General features: G+C 38.7%; 1 protein-coding gene and 1 non-coding gene across 2 annotated transcripts in view; both read left to right on the forward strand.

The window, feature by feature from the left end:
• LOC141305375 (uncharacterized) overlaps positions 1 to 14,835 on the forward strand; it is a 566,500-nt gene that overhangs the window by 425,846 nt on the left and 125,819 nt on the right. The gene's annotated exons all lie outside the window — the stretch shown is intronic.
• On the forward strand, positions 203 to 313 carry trnal-caa (transfer RNA leucine (anticodon CAA)). The gene is made up of 2 exons: positions 203 to 240; positions 268 to 313. It is a non-coding gene; the product is annotated as a tRNA-Leu (tRNA).

The following is a 14,835-nucleotide window of genomic DNA, read 5'->3' on the forward strand; positions in this document are numbered from 1 at the left end:
GCGTGGTTTCAAGGCCCACTTCTGACAACAACTTTTCAGAAGCCTGAAAAAATTCCATGTATCCTTACATGTCACTTAAGCAACATAGCATGTGTTTCAGATATTAAATATGGCAAATATCTATCACTTGACAAAAGCTCAGACTTTTGGATTCCCATTAGTTTATTAATTGCACCGATACTTACAGCGCAGCTGTCATACTGTCAGGATGGCCGACCGGTCCAAGGCGCCAGACTCAAGGGTTTCGACCTTCTCAAATACTGAGGCTTCTGGTCTCCGATTGGAGGCGTGGGTTCAAATCCCACTTCTGACAACAACTTTTCAGAAGCCTGAAAAAATTCCATATATCCTTATATGTCACTTAAGCAATATAGCATGTGTTTCAGATATTAAATATGGCAAATATCTGTCACTTGACGAAAGCTCACACTTTTGGACTCCCATTAGTTTATTAATTGCACCGATACTTACAGCACAGCTGTTGTACTGTCAGGATGGCCGACCGGTCCAAGGCGCCAGGCTCAAGGGTTTCGACCTTCTCAAATACTGAGGCTTCTGGTCTCCGATTGGAGGCGTAGGTTCAAATCCCACTTCTGACAACTATTTTTCAGGAGCGCGAAAAAATGTCATAAATGACTTAAGCAATATAGAATATGTTCTTAGATAATAAATATGGCAAATATCTGTCACTTGACGAACGCTCATACTTTTGGATTCCCATTAGTTTATTAATTGCACCGATACTTACAGCACAGCTGTCGTACTGTCAGGATGGACGAGCGGTCTAAGGCGCCAGACTCAAGGGTTTCAACCTTCTCAAATACTAAGGCTTCTGGTCTCTGTATGGAGGCGTGGGTTCAAATCCCTCTTCTGACAATAGCTTTTCAGAAGCCTGAAAAAATGACTTCTACGACTTAAGCAATATAGAATATGTTCTCAGATTTTAAATGTGGCAAATATCTATCACTTGATGAAAACTCAGACTTTTGAAATCCCATTAGTTTATTAATTGCACCGATACTTACAGTACAGATGTTGTTCTGTCAGGATGGCAGAGCGGTCTAAGGCGCCAGACTCAAGGGTTTCAACCTTCTCAAATACTGAGGCTTCTGGTCTCTGATTGGAGGCGTGGGTTCAAGGCCCACTTCTGACAACAACTTTTCAGAAGCCTGAAAAAATTCCATGTATCCTTACATGTCACTTAAGCAACATAGCATGTGTTTCAGATATTAAATATGGCAAATATCTATCACTTGACAAAAGCTCAGACTTTTGGATTCCCATTAGTTTATTAATTGCACCGATACTTACAGCGCAGCTGTCATACTGTCAGGATGGCCGACCGGTCCAAGGCGCCAGACTCAAGGGTTTCGACCTTCACATGTCTCCTGTCCTGTGGGTGTCGCTGTTTCGCTGTTTCCCTGCTTCCAGTCTGCCTTGCTGCAGAGTGGTCTGTTTGTTTGTAGCTCTCTGCAGCTTCGTTTTTCTACTGGATTTTCTACTGGATTCTCTATCTTATTGTTAATTCTGCCGTTTTAAATTGATAGATATAGCTTAACTTAATTTCTGGTCTTATCCATCAAACTAATCTGACTAATTTGATTGTTCGCCTTACTCTATAATCACGAGTGCAGCGCGTTAGCATTCCATAGCCGGTTAATTTGCCGCTCGCACTCCATTCACGCTTTTAACTCTTGTTTACTATTTTTAGCATTGCGCTGGCCGGTTAACTTCCCATCTGCGTTCCATTCACGTTTTTATTTTTTTTCTCGTGTTTAATATCGTTAGTACTCTTTTAGCCGGTTCCGTTCCGTTTTTTCTCCCCCTGATCTGTTCTTCAGGAACTCTAACAACATTGGTAAGTTGAAATCATTCTACAATCACGGTGAGTAATGGCTTCTTCTCCTACTATTGTTGTCTGCACTGCTTGCCACATGTATAGCTTATCTATCTCTGTCAGCAGTGAGCCTTATACATGTGATAAATGCAGGAATATAGTCAGGCTGACAGAGAAGATTTCAGAACTAGAGTCACGCATCCAAACTTTAATAGAGGATAGTAAGAATGTGAGGGCCTTAGATACGGTTTTGGATGTGACTAGCTCAGAAAGCCCTGTACATTGTTCGGTTCCGGTAACAACGCCCATGCAGCAGGGCAATTGGGTGACTGTGAGGCGGCATAGTCGCGGGTCAAAACACCGCTCTTCCGTTCCGATCAGAACATCAAACAGGTTCTCCCCACTCAGTGACGCACCCACTGAGAAACCTGATGAATGTGCTCTAGTAATTGGCGATTCTATTGTACGGAACGTGAAAATAGAGACACCAGCCACCATAGTCCAATGTTTACCGGGAGCCAGAGCGCCTGACATCTTGGCAAATTTAAAAGTGCTGGCTAATGCTAAACGTAAATTCAGTAAGATTGTTATTCACGTCGGCGCTAATGATGTTCGACTTCGCCAGTCGGAGATCACTAAAAATACTGTTAAAGAGGTGTGTGAACTTGCAAGCACGATGTCAGACACTGTAATATGCTCTGGTCCCCTCCCGGCTTACCGTGGTGATGAGATACATAGTAGATTGTCATCGTTAACCGGCTGGATGTCAAAGTGGTGCCCGCGAAATAACATAGGTTTCATAGACAATTGGACAAGCTTTTGGGGCAGACCTGACCTGTTGAAAAGAGATGGTCTTCATCCCTCCGGATGTGGAGCATCTCTTCTATCTAGAAATATGGCACATAGTCTTAGAGTTTGCACTTGACTAACTGGGGCCCAGGTCAGGAAGCAGACAGACTGGCTAAACCGACCGTCTGCTAGCCGCCTCACGTCACAGAAATCAGTTATTTCTCAGCACATAGAGACCCTTTCACCTAGATATCACACTATAGAGACTGTGTCTGTTCCCCGAGCAAAAAAATACAAAAAACGCCTGAATCAAATCAAGACTAACAATTTAATTGATGTTCAACAAATAAAAAATATATATAATACAGAGAAACAATTGATAAAGCTTGGCTTATTGAATATCAGGTCCCTTTCTACGAAAGCACTTTTTGTAAATGATATGATCACTGATCATAACCTAGATGTGCTCTGTTTGACAGAAACCTGGCTAAAACCAGACGATTACATTATTTTAAACGAGTCCACCCCCCAAGATTACTGTTATAAACATGAACCGCGTCTAAAAGGTAAAGGAGGAGGTGTTTCTACTATTTATAGCAGTATTCTCAATGTCTCTCAGAGAACGGGCTTCAAATATAACTCGTTTGAAGTTATGGTGCTTCATATAGTATTATCCAGAGAAACAAGTACTAATGATAAAACCCCTGTGACGTTTGTGCTAGCTACTGTATACAGGCCACCAGGGCACCATACAGACTTTATTAAAGAATTTGCTGATTTTCTATCCGAATTAGTGCTGGCCGCAGATAAAGTCTTAATAGTGGGTGATTTTAACATCCATGTTGATAATGAAAAAGATGCATTAGGAACAGCATTTATAGATATTTTGAACTCTATTGGGGTTAGACAACACGTGTCAGGTCCTACTCATTGCCGAAATCATACTCTAGATTTAATACTGTCACATGTAATTGATGTTAATGGCGTTAAAATTCTGCAGCAAAGCGATGATATCTCAGATCATTATCTAGTCTCTTGTATAATCCAGATAGCTAAAACTGTTAATTCAATTCCTTGCTACAAATACGGTAGAACCATCACTTCTACTACAAAAGACTGCTTTGTAAGTAATCTTCCTGACTTATCTGAATTCCTCAGCATATCCAATAGCTCAGAAAAACATGATGATGTAATAGAAACTATGGACTCTCTCTTTTCTAGCACTTTAGATACAGTTGCTCCAGTGCGCCTAAAAAAGATTAAGAAAAACAGTGTAACACCGTGGTATAACGATCATACTCGCGCCCTAAAGAGAAAAGCACGAAAAATGGAATGCAGCTGGAGGAAAACAAAACTAGAGGTTTTTCGTACTGCTTGGCGTGAATGTAATTTATCTTATAGGAAAGCATTAAAAACTGCCAGATCGGATTACTTTTCATCTCTCTTAGAAGAAAACAAACATAACCCTAGGTATTTGTTCAATACTGTGGTTAAATTAACTAAAAATATAGCAGCAACAGGTTTAGACATTTCCCAAAAGCACAGCAGTAATGACTTTATGACATACTTTACCTCCAAGATAGACACTATTAGAGATAAAATTGTAACCATACAGCCGCCCGCTACAGTATCGCATCAGATAGTGCGTTGTAGATTTCCTGAGGAACAATTCCATTCATTCTCTATTATAGGAGAGGAGGAATTGTATAAACTTGTTAAATCATCTAAACCTACAACATGTATGTTAGACCCTATTCCATCTAATCTACTAAAGGAGGTACTTCCAGAAGTCATTGATCCTCTTCTGAATATTATTAATTCGTCACTATCATTAGGATATGTTCCCAAAACCTTCAAACTGGCTGTTATTAAGCCACTCATTAAAAAACCACAACTTGACCCCTATGAATTAATTAACTACAGACCAATTTCGAATCTTCCTTTTCTGTCAAAGATACTAGAAAAGGTAGTATCCTCACAATTATGCTCCTTCTTAGAGAAAAATGGTATCTGTGAGGATTTCCAGTCAGGTTTTAGACCATATCATAGTACTGAGACTGCTCTAATTAGAGTAACAAATGACCTGCTATTGTCAAGCGATCGTGGTTGCATCTCTCTATTAGTGCTACTGGATCTTAGTGCTGCGTTTGATACTATTGACCACAACATTCTTTTAAATAGACTTGAAAATTATGTAGGCATTAGTGGTAGTGCACTGGCATGGTTCAAATCGTACTTATCTGACCGTCATCAGTTTGTGGCAATAAATGAAGAGGTATCATTTAGATCGCAAGTGCAGTATGGAGTACCTCAAGGCTCAGTACTAGGGCCATTACTTTTTACACTTTACATGTTACCCTTGGGAGATATCATCAGGAAACATGGTGTTAGCTTTCATTGTTACGCTGATGATACTCAGCTCTATATTTCTTCGCAGCCCGGCAAAACATATCCATTCGAAAAACTAACAGAATGCATAGCTGATATTAAAAACTGGATGGCGAATAACTTCTTACTGTTAAATTCTGAAAAAACAGAGGTATTAATTATTGGACCTAAAACCTCCACAAGTAATAACCTAAAACACAGTCTAATACTAGATGGCTGCTCTGTAAATTCGTCATCATCAGTTAGGAACCTAGGCGTCCTATTCGATAGCAATCTCTCCTTTGAAAGCCACATTTCTAGCATCTGCAAAACCGCATTTTTCCATCTTAAAAATATATCGAAATTACGACCTATGCTATCAATGTCAAATGCTGAAACATTAACCCTCTGGGCCTCTTCGGTCATTTTTGACCGAAAAATTTTATGTTTTGAATTTTTAAAAATCGTAGCTTCATCAGAATGAGATGACACTTGGTGACTTTTGTTGCATTAGCTATGTGAGTACAAAAAAAAATCAGTGACATGATTCGGATATGTTAAAGGGTCAAAAAAAAAATAGTCACACTTGGCTCCTTCGCGGTCAAAAATGACCGACATAGGAAATGAATGGGAAATACGAAAAAATGTGATAATTCAGATAATCTTTTGATAATACAAGCTATAAATGAGCAACTGTGCTGAAAAGAAGTGTTCAGCAAGCAAGGACTGACACTCTAAAATAACAAAAGTACAGAACTGACACACACACGCACACACACGCGCGCGCACACACACACAGGCACACACAGAGACATACAGAAATAAGCAGAAAAATGCAAAACCTGATATTTATCCAATCAAAAAAATATCTAAACCTTGCCAAAATTTATCTTTTAGAATGTCTGAATATATTTCTAAATGCAAAGCCTAATAAAATGAAGAAACAATAAAAAGAAAAAAAACAATAGGAATCCCAAAGCCCCTGTATATTTGTATATAGGGAGATACAGGAGTTTACACGGCATTACACAAGTTTTTATTTTTTATGCCACTAGATGGTGCAATTTTCACTTTAAAAAAATGGATTTTAAATGCTTTTACTCTATTTTAATGTGAAATGTTGTATTTATTGAAAAATAATAAATACATAATAAATTAAAAAATATAATATAAAATATAAATCTACTGGGAAAAAATTGCTCATTAAAACTGTATAAATATTGCATAGATTCATAAAAAATGGTCAAAATTCTAAATAATAATTACAAAATATTATTGAACAAAAATATATTTAATTGATTTTCCTGAAGAAAAAAAAAAGTTACTTTTTAAGGCTTCGGTCACTTTTGACCGCGAGGGAGCCAAGTGTGACCCCTTAATGAGGAGGCCCAGAGGGTTAATTCATGCGTTCATGACCTCAAGGATAGATTATTGTAATGCTTTATTGGGTGGTTGTTCTGCACGCTTAATAAACAAACTCCAGCTGGTCCAAAATGCAGCAGCTAGAGTTCTTACTAGAACCAGAAAGTATGAGCATATTAGCCCGGTTCTGTCAGCATTGCATTGGCTCCCTATAAAACATCGTATAGATTTTAAAATCTTGCTAATTACTTATAAAGCCCTCAATGGTTTAGCTCCTCAGTACTTGAACGAGCTCCTATCGTATTATAGTCCTTCACGTCCGCTGCGTTCTCAAAATTCTGGCAATTTGATAATACCTAGAATATCAAAATCAACTGCGGGTGGCAGATCATTTTCTTATCTAGCGCCTAAACTCTGGAACAATCTACCTAACACTGTTCGGGAGGCAGACACACTCTGTCAGTTTAAATCTAGATTAAAGACACATCTCTTTAACCTGGCTTACACATAAAATCATTAACACATTCCTATAATTCAAATCCGTTAAAGGATTGTTAGGCTGCATTAATTAGGTCAACCGGAACCGAAAACACCTCCCATAACACCTGATGCACTCGCTGCATCGTAAAAAGAATGGCATCTACGCTAATATTAGTCTGTTTCATTCTTATTCCGAGGTCACCGTAGCCTCCAGACCCAGCCTGTATCCGGATCAGATGGTCACTCCAGTCCCCCGGATCCAGTCCGTACCCAGCTTAGATCATGGATCACCACCTGGAGATGACTTCAATAGCCGTGGATGTCAACCAGATGAGCTCCAAGGCGGATCATCAATAAAGACCTCGCCAACCTTGACGGCCATCGGTGCTACACCATGGGATCCTGATGAGTTCTCTACAATCAGACATTGGTACAAACTGTTGTTTGGTCTGGCCAGAGGAGAACTGGTCCCCCGACTGAGCCTGGTTTCTCCCAAGGTTTTTTTTCTCCATCTCTGTCACCTGTGGAGTTTTGGTTCCTTGCCGCTGTCGCCTCTGGCTTGCTTAGTTGGGGACATTTTCCAGCGATATCGTATACTATTTGAACTGAACTGACGATGATATCACTGAATTCATTGATGAACTGCCTTTAACTGAAAATTGATTGTTACAATAATGCGTTACTTACACACTATTGTGCTGTTTAAATACTGTGCAGTTGCTTTGACACAATCTGTATTGTAAAAGGCGCTATATAAATAAAGGTGACTTGACTTGACTTGACTTTTAACAGTGAGAGACAGAACAACAAAAAAATCCAGGAAAATTCAATTAAAAAAGTTACAAATTGATTTGCATTTTAATGAGTAAAATAGGAATTTGATCTCCTATCAATCAGCAAGATTTCTGGTTTCCAGGTGATTTTTATAAATTTAACAAGCTGATATTTGGAGCACTCTCTAATGCTGCATTCACACCAAACGCGAAAATGCGTCTAAATTCCTGTCTGCCGCCATTTATAAGTGTGACCTCTTTGTGTTCATTTGCTTTGATTTGCGAAGTTTCGAACCCCATTCGTCACCTTAGAATTATAAGGTTCTGACATTTTTGTCAAAATTGAGTTATTCACATATTCTTATTCTGTGACAATTTATTTACATTATGTGATGGTTTTTTAAAAGTTGTGTACATTTTAGGACTTTTTATTTAGAAAAGAAAAAGATTTTATAAGGTTCTATCTGTGAGCCAATCAGCAGTTTGAATGCAAACAAGAGGACCAATCAGGATGACAACTTTCTTTGTCATGTCGCCAGACTGCTCCATAACTTAATGTAAAACAACAGTTACACGTCTGCAGAATCAATAAGTGCAATTCACATTTATTCCTCTAAGTGGCAGTGTTTAAAATATAATGATGGCTTGTTTTTTTTTTTTTTTTTTTTTTTTTTTTTACTTATATAATGCTACCGGCATTATATATATTACCGGCAAAAAAACAAATGATATTATCTGCAACTGGCTTGAATGGCTTTACTGCAGATCAATTACATAGGCTAATGTAAAGTACATAATGAAATATAAGTGTCACTGTCGTTTGATGGTAAATGTGGTCAATAGCAATCAAACTGTTGTTATTAAAGATGTTGAAAATGATAGTTTTGCGAATATGGCTGAATATGGCTTTTTGTGGAATAAAATCCTGGTCAGATGGATTAGAATAGCTTAATTTTTTTTACTGTTTCTGCAATAATGTCTTAAATTACCCACTATAATTATAAAATAAACATCTGCTCTGGACAAAATATTCAGCACTGCCTTTTATGCCTAACTTAAATAAGAAAAAAATATTTGTTCTAAAATATTAAATAAATGTGATAAAGAAAGCATTAAAGTATTAAATTCTCATACATGTTGACACATTGTTAGAACAGTAATTTATGTTTTAAAACAAATTATAAGTAAACTACTTTTATTTCTTGAAAATTGTTGCTTTAATTAATGTTTTGCGAGATAGAACCTTATAATTCCAAGCAGAAAACGACTTTTTAGAATTAGAAGGTTCTATCTGCATTTGACCTGTTCCCAAAATCCCCATTTAAAAATTTGAGAGGATTTTGATATTGTACATTCAGAATACATTTAGGGTCTCTGTCATTCTCTTGTAGGAAAGAGACTTGTTCCCCATATCATTTTTGCTAGATAAAATGCAAAATCTTTGAAGCTCAATATCTCAAAACCACTCGGAACGCAGATAGAACCTTATAATTCCAAGGTGACGCATTGGCGGCCATCTTTTTACAAGATGTCTGTTAACTGCTATAACCTAGTCATATTTCAAAATAATTTATCCAAACATAACCTGTGAGGCGTCACTTTGGACCCCTCACATCCAAGTCATCCCCTCTTTGAACTCTTACCATCCGGCCAGCGCTACAGAGCCCCAAAGATCAGGACTACCAGACGCGTGAACAGTTTTTTCCCCCAGGCAACCACCTTACGAACAGTTAAAATGTTCCTCCCATTGTGCAAAAATGTGTGGAATAATCTGACTTTATCTACTGCTACCACCTCCACCCTAACACATCCCTGTATTCCATCCTATCACCTATAGCACAACTGTACATACATGTTTATTGTCAATTTTTTACCAATTATTAGTATTATTTTCAATTTTTATTTTTGGTCTATTTATGCTAACATATGTGTATTTTTCTTATTCTCTTATTTTTATTGTCTGTGCGTCTCTGTGTACTGGAAGCTAATAACACTGAAACAAATTCCTTGTATGCGCAAGCATACTTGGCAATAAAGCTCTTTCTGATTCTGATAAAATTATTTGATTATAAATGTAAAATAACAAAATAAACTTTAAAAAATACAATGTGTACAAACTATTAACATACAGAGACAGAAATAAAAATGACCTTGCTTGGAAGATGCAAGAGTGGAAAAGTCTCAGGGAACAAAGGAGAAGAGCCTGCTGCCTCATTTTTACATTTTTTAAAGCCTACTATGGGCTGTGGGGGTCTAATTGTTCCAAATTTAGCACAACGGTGCTGTTTTCCATCGCCAATTTAAACATTTTAAATTTTATCATTTCTTTTGTTTGAGGCGGCATGCTCTGCAGAAAAGGCAGAAGGCTGAGGAGGAAGTGTTCATCAGCCGGCAGCGGTGGTGGTGGTGGAGCTGGAGCTGGAGGACACCTCTGGAGCTCGAGCAGCGTCTGCTCCACCTCCGCCGTACCATCACGGGGCAGCCGGATGCCTCTCCTCCTCTGTTGGCCTGTGTAATCAAAAATACAACACACAGTGCATGAGAAGACAGAAAGATGATAATTGAAATAACAAAATTGTCTAGATATTGGGAGAATAATATCTGTGCCTGTGTGAGTGACATAGCCAGTGCTTAAATACAAGTGTGAAATTATTTTGAACTTGCTTTAACATATTTTACATAATTAAAGTTATAATTCAGACATATAAACATCAGGAACATAAACATGCAAATGATCAGTAATTAAAATGAATGTATGGAGATGATTAGTGGCATACATTGCAATAGAATTTAGTCTGCATTTACAAATACAATGATTATTAGTGAATGTTAAAGCTATGAGTGGATACTGTACTGATGTTTTCTGCACGAAACATGTTCACACACCTGTGGGTGCAGCAGGGACTGGGGAGACAGGAGAAGCGGCAGGGGATCTTGGATCTTCATTATCAGTAGGCTCTGTCAAGACAATAGTAAATGTTAATAGTCATAGAGAGATTACATTATACTATTCATCTGTAAACAATGACAGCATATGCCTTGTAAATTGGCTTAATTGGAAAACTCACCTATTTCCGTATCCCCTACTTCCGCCTCTCCCTGGTCCCTGGGGTGTTTGTTCTCCATGACCTGGGCCTCGACCCCCCCCCCCCCTTTATGTTACTGGTGGTCTCCCGTGGGGTGACGAAGGGGGTCAATGAATCCCAGGATCTGTGAATACTTCCACTTCTTCACCGACCCTGCTGCTGACCCACTCCTCTTATCCATCTCCTTCCTCTTCTCCTTCAGGTACGTGTCCCTGAGGCTCTTCCATTTTTTCCTGCACATGTCCTCTGAGTAAACACATTATCTTGTTAGCGAAAAGTAGCTGTATATTAGGGGGAAAATAGATGTTAAAAATGGCGGGAAGGCCGCAGGTCGATAAACGTGTTGGCTCAAAAGTGAAATGTGTAACTTATTTACAACTTACCAGGTTGCCCAATCTCCTCACCGACACTCTTCCAAGCGAGGTCCTTTTTATTCCTGTCTCTATAGAAATACGAAGTAGTGTCGTACAACTCCGGCCGACTACTCACTGCCAAAATTAGACATTCCTCCATTTTGAATGAGTGACTCCGGGCGGGCCTGCCGCCACAGCATCAAGCAGGCTCCTGATTGGTTAACGCGGCGCAAATTGACGCAGAAGTTCAGATTTTTCAACTCGGGCACCAGACGCGAATTCATGTCAAACACGTGAATGCACAAAAAGCATAATTCGCGACAGACGCTTAATTAGCGCCATTCGCGCATCTAGGCCAATTTGCGTGTACCGCGCCGCGCTAAACGCCTCATTCTCGCCGCAAGAACTCTGGACGCGCGTTAACGCGTCTTACCATTAAGTTAATATTAAAAACACTCGCGCCAGACTAGAGTTGAGCCGGATACTCGGCTGAAATGAGTATCCGGCACGGATAAAGCACTTTTGCCGAGTACGACTATCATACGAGTAATACGAGTCAATATCTGTGCTCGGATTTAATAAAAATTCTCATTGGGTAGTTTACTGTGTCTGCGTTCTGTGATAGAGTAGTCACAGCACCCCTCCCCTACACACATACAGATTTATTATGTTGCTGTGTCCCGCTCTGCTCACACACACAGAACACTGAGAAGAGAAGAGAACAGCGCGCTCTCTCTCTGTTCTCTCCCTCAGTCACTCAGGTTTGCAGGTTTTTTTTTTCCGTTAACGTTTAGGGTTTCTTCAGCTTCAGGTTTGTTTTTTACTTTGGTTTGTTTGTAGTACTTACTTAAACAGTAGAGTTTTGGTAAACGTGGGGTTTGTTCAGCCGTGGTGCTTGGTAAAAGCGACTCGCGTCTCTGCCTGTCGGAGAATTTTTTTTTTTTCTTTTTTAAACCGTCAACTGGCTCTGACCAGTTTTTTTTTACTTCACACACTGAGTGTCTGACACTTTCTTTTTTGTATTTCATGAATAAATAAATAAATAAAAAAGGAAGCAGTGGTCATGGGCGACATTAGGGGGGGGCAAGGGGGGGCAGTTGCCCCCCCTGTGGTTAGTCATGGAATCCTCGACAGCCCCGCTGCAACTGCTTTAGCCAAGCTTAGGCTCGGTTGTACTTGGGAACTAGACAGTGCTATATAACCCTCAAATGAAAGCAAAGCAATCTGGCAAACTATCCAACGTGTTTTTGCAGCGTTGAGCAACGTAGCCAATCACAGACATATCTGTTGTTTCCGAACAATTAGAAACACTTGTCAGAATTCACTCACTGCTGAAAGCGCCTGATCGGTTTTTATTAAGTGCCGTTTTGTGCGCTCGTGAATCATCTTATGAGTGTAGACGCAATGTAAATAAAATATTAATTGTGTAGTTTAGAGAGCTTTATTAATTATAACGGAATTTTTGTGAGATCTCTATGAACTTTTAGTGATAATAAGGAGAGCGTGCTTTGCACTTTCCAGGCTATAATCCATTTAGAATTTGTATGAAACTTTCGTTTTTCGGCACATGCAAGCTGATATGCTTTGAGAGTGACATTTGCATATTTACGCTGGGTTTATTTCGAAATAACTGTGAAGCAATAGATGGGATAAAAATATATTTCCCCTTCTCCCAAAACAACTTACTGTTTCAGCTATAAAATAGTTCAGTTTTGTATGTAATGGCAAAATGTTTATATTTAGTTTTGTTTTTTATTTAGCTAATTTAGAAAAACGCTTGGAGCATTTTTTATTCGTTAAATATATATATATATATATATATATATATATATATATATATATATATATATATATATATATACCGAACAGCGCCCAGCGAAAGACTGATCATAGTCTGTTTGATCAGTTTGCCTTCTCAAATCATCACGACTTGCCTAAAATGAAATCTATAGATATAAAACAGTTCAAGTATAAAACAATGGTAGTTTAAACGTTACAGATAAATGTGCGCTATATGCGCATAGTTTGTGCAGAAAGTGGAAGCTAAAGCTTGCAGGACATCGAGGCACCAGCGCGATCACTTGCATTTTTTTTCATTGGAAGCAATTTAAAATTATCCGTCATTTTTGCTCACAAAGTAGGAGTAATACATCGAAAAAAACGTTACAGCATTTTTATAAAATAAAGAAAACAAAAAGTATGTGCTTTCTGCCGTCTGGTTCTTGAACAGGAGTGCTTAACAAAATGAAGCGAAATGCATGCCTCACAGACATAATAAATACATTTATAGAAAGCTTTAAATTATTACTTAACGAAATAAAACAAATCAAAAGCACAAACTCTTTCATGTAATCCGTAAAGATGAATTTCTCTCTAAAGGCGTGTCCAAAAAGGAGATTGCGAGTCAGGATCTTTGCGACACTGACTCAGAATACACAAATTAATTAATAAATAATTCATTTATGTCCTTACTCTTTCCTCGACACATTCATTGTTATTTATTTTTGCCGGTGCTTGGGGCGAGTTTTAGCCTATTGTGTGCGCTTGAACGCGGATTCAGCTGCGCTAAAGCACACTAAACGGTGTCTGAGTCGGTCTCAAAAGTGAAAGCGAAAGTGAAGTTTCGTGTTGTTTCCACCAGCGCGGCATTTTTTTTCTTCGCCATAATAATTGATGGATGTCTAAATTATGAAAATAAGGAGAAGCCTAAAACAGGCCCGATGCCGGCCCGGGTCTGAACTATGACGTGAAATTTGGCCCAAAGCCGCAGCCCTGGGGTGTAAAAAAAAGTCAGAGCCCATCGGCCCGGGCTGAAGTGCAGCGCTTTAATTGACTGCTTTGATGTGCTGCAGTAGCCTACTGTAGGGCACTGTTTTAATGCTTACATCAGATTTTTTTTTCTTGCCACCCCTGACTCAAGAGTCAAATGTCGCCCATGGTAGTGGTATTACAAATTAATTAGTTACACACACACACACACACACACACACACACACACACACACACACTCTCTCTCTCTGCCGTTTTTTTTTTTTTAAAACCTTCTGCTGGTTCGAAGTAGTGGTATAAAAAAAATATATTACAAATTAATTAGCTATACACACACACACACACATACCTGGTGTGGAAATAAAAAATAAAATAAAAACAAACAAATAAATAAATAAATAAATAAAAAATCACACTGCTCAAGGTTAAAAAAAGAAAGTTATGTTGAAATGAAAACTCTTGTTCATTACATTTTATTTCATAATTGCAACCGCATGTGTTGTATTCATTGTTCATTGTTGTTCTGTATATAGTTTGTTTGTTATCATGATCAAAACCACTGATCTGAAGCTCAATGCTGATGCTGTCATGTAAATAGTTTTCTAATCAGCAATAAATATAACAATTTCTGATCAACCCATATCAATTGCATGCTTAAAATAACATACCGGTTAAAGCCCCGCCCATTTCAAGACAACATGACCAACTTCCAGGTTAAATCCCACCCACTTCCGGGTTAGGCCCCGCCCACTCCGAGTACAGATACAGATACAGATAATTCATATGGTTGATACAGATACAGATAATGCTGTACTCGCTCATCCCTACGCCAGACGCATATTTGCGTTTGGTGTGAACGCAGCATGAGAGAGAGCGTAGGGTTCGTCTGAAAGTAACAGGTAGAGGTGCACTTGACGTTGTTCACCCATAGATCTATATACTTGACCATAGTAATCACTGAATATTCGAAATGCCACAGTCCTGCACAGCCGTTGGTCTGCAAACCTACTATATGGTGA

Source organism: Garra rufa, unplaced genomic scaffold, assembly GCF_049309525.1.
Source record: "Garra rufa unplaced genomic scaffold, GarRuf1.0 hap1_unplaced_002, whole genome shotgun sequence".
NCBI lineage: Eukaryota > Metazoa > Chordata > Actinopteri > Cypriniformes > Cyprinidae > Garra > Garra rufa.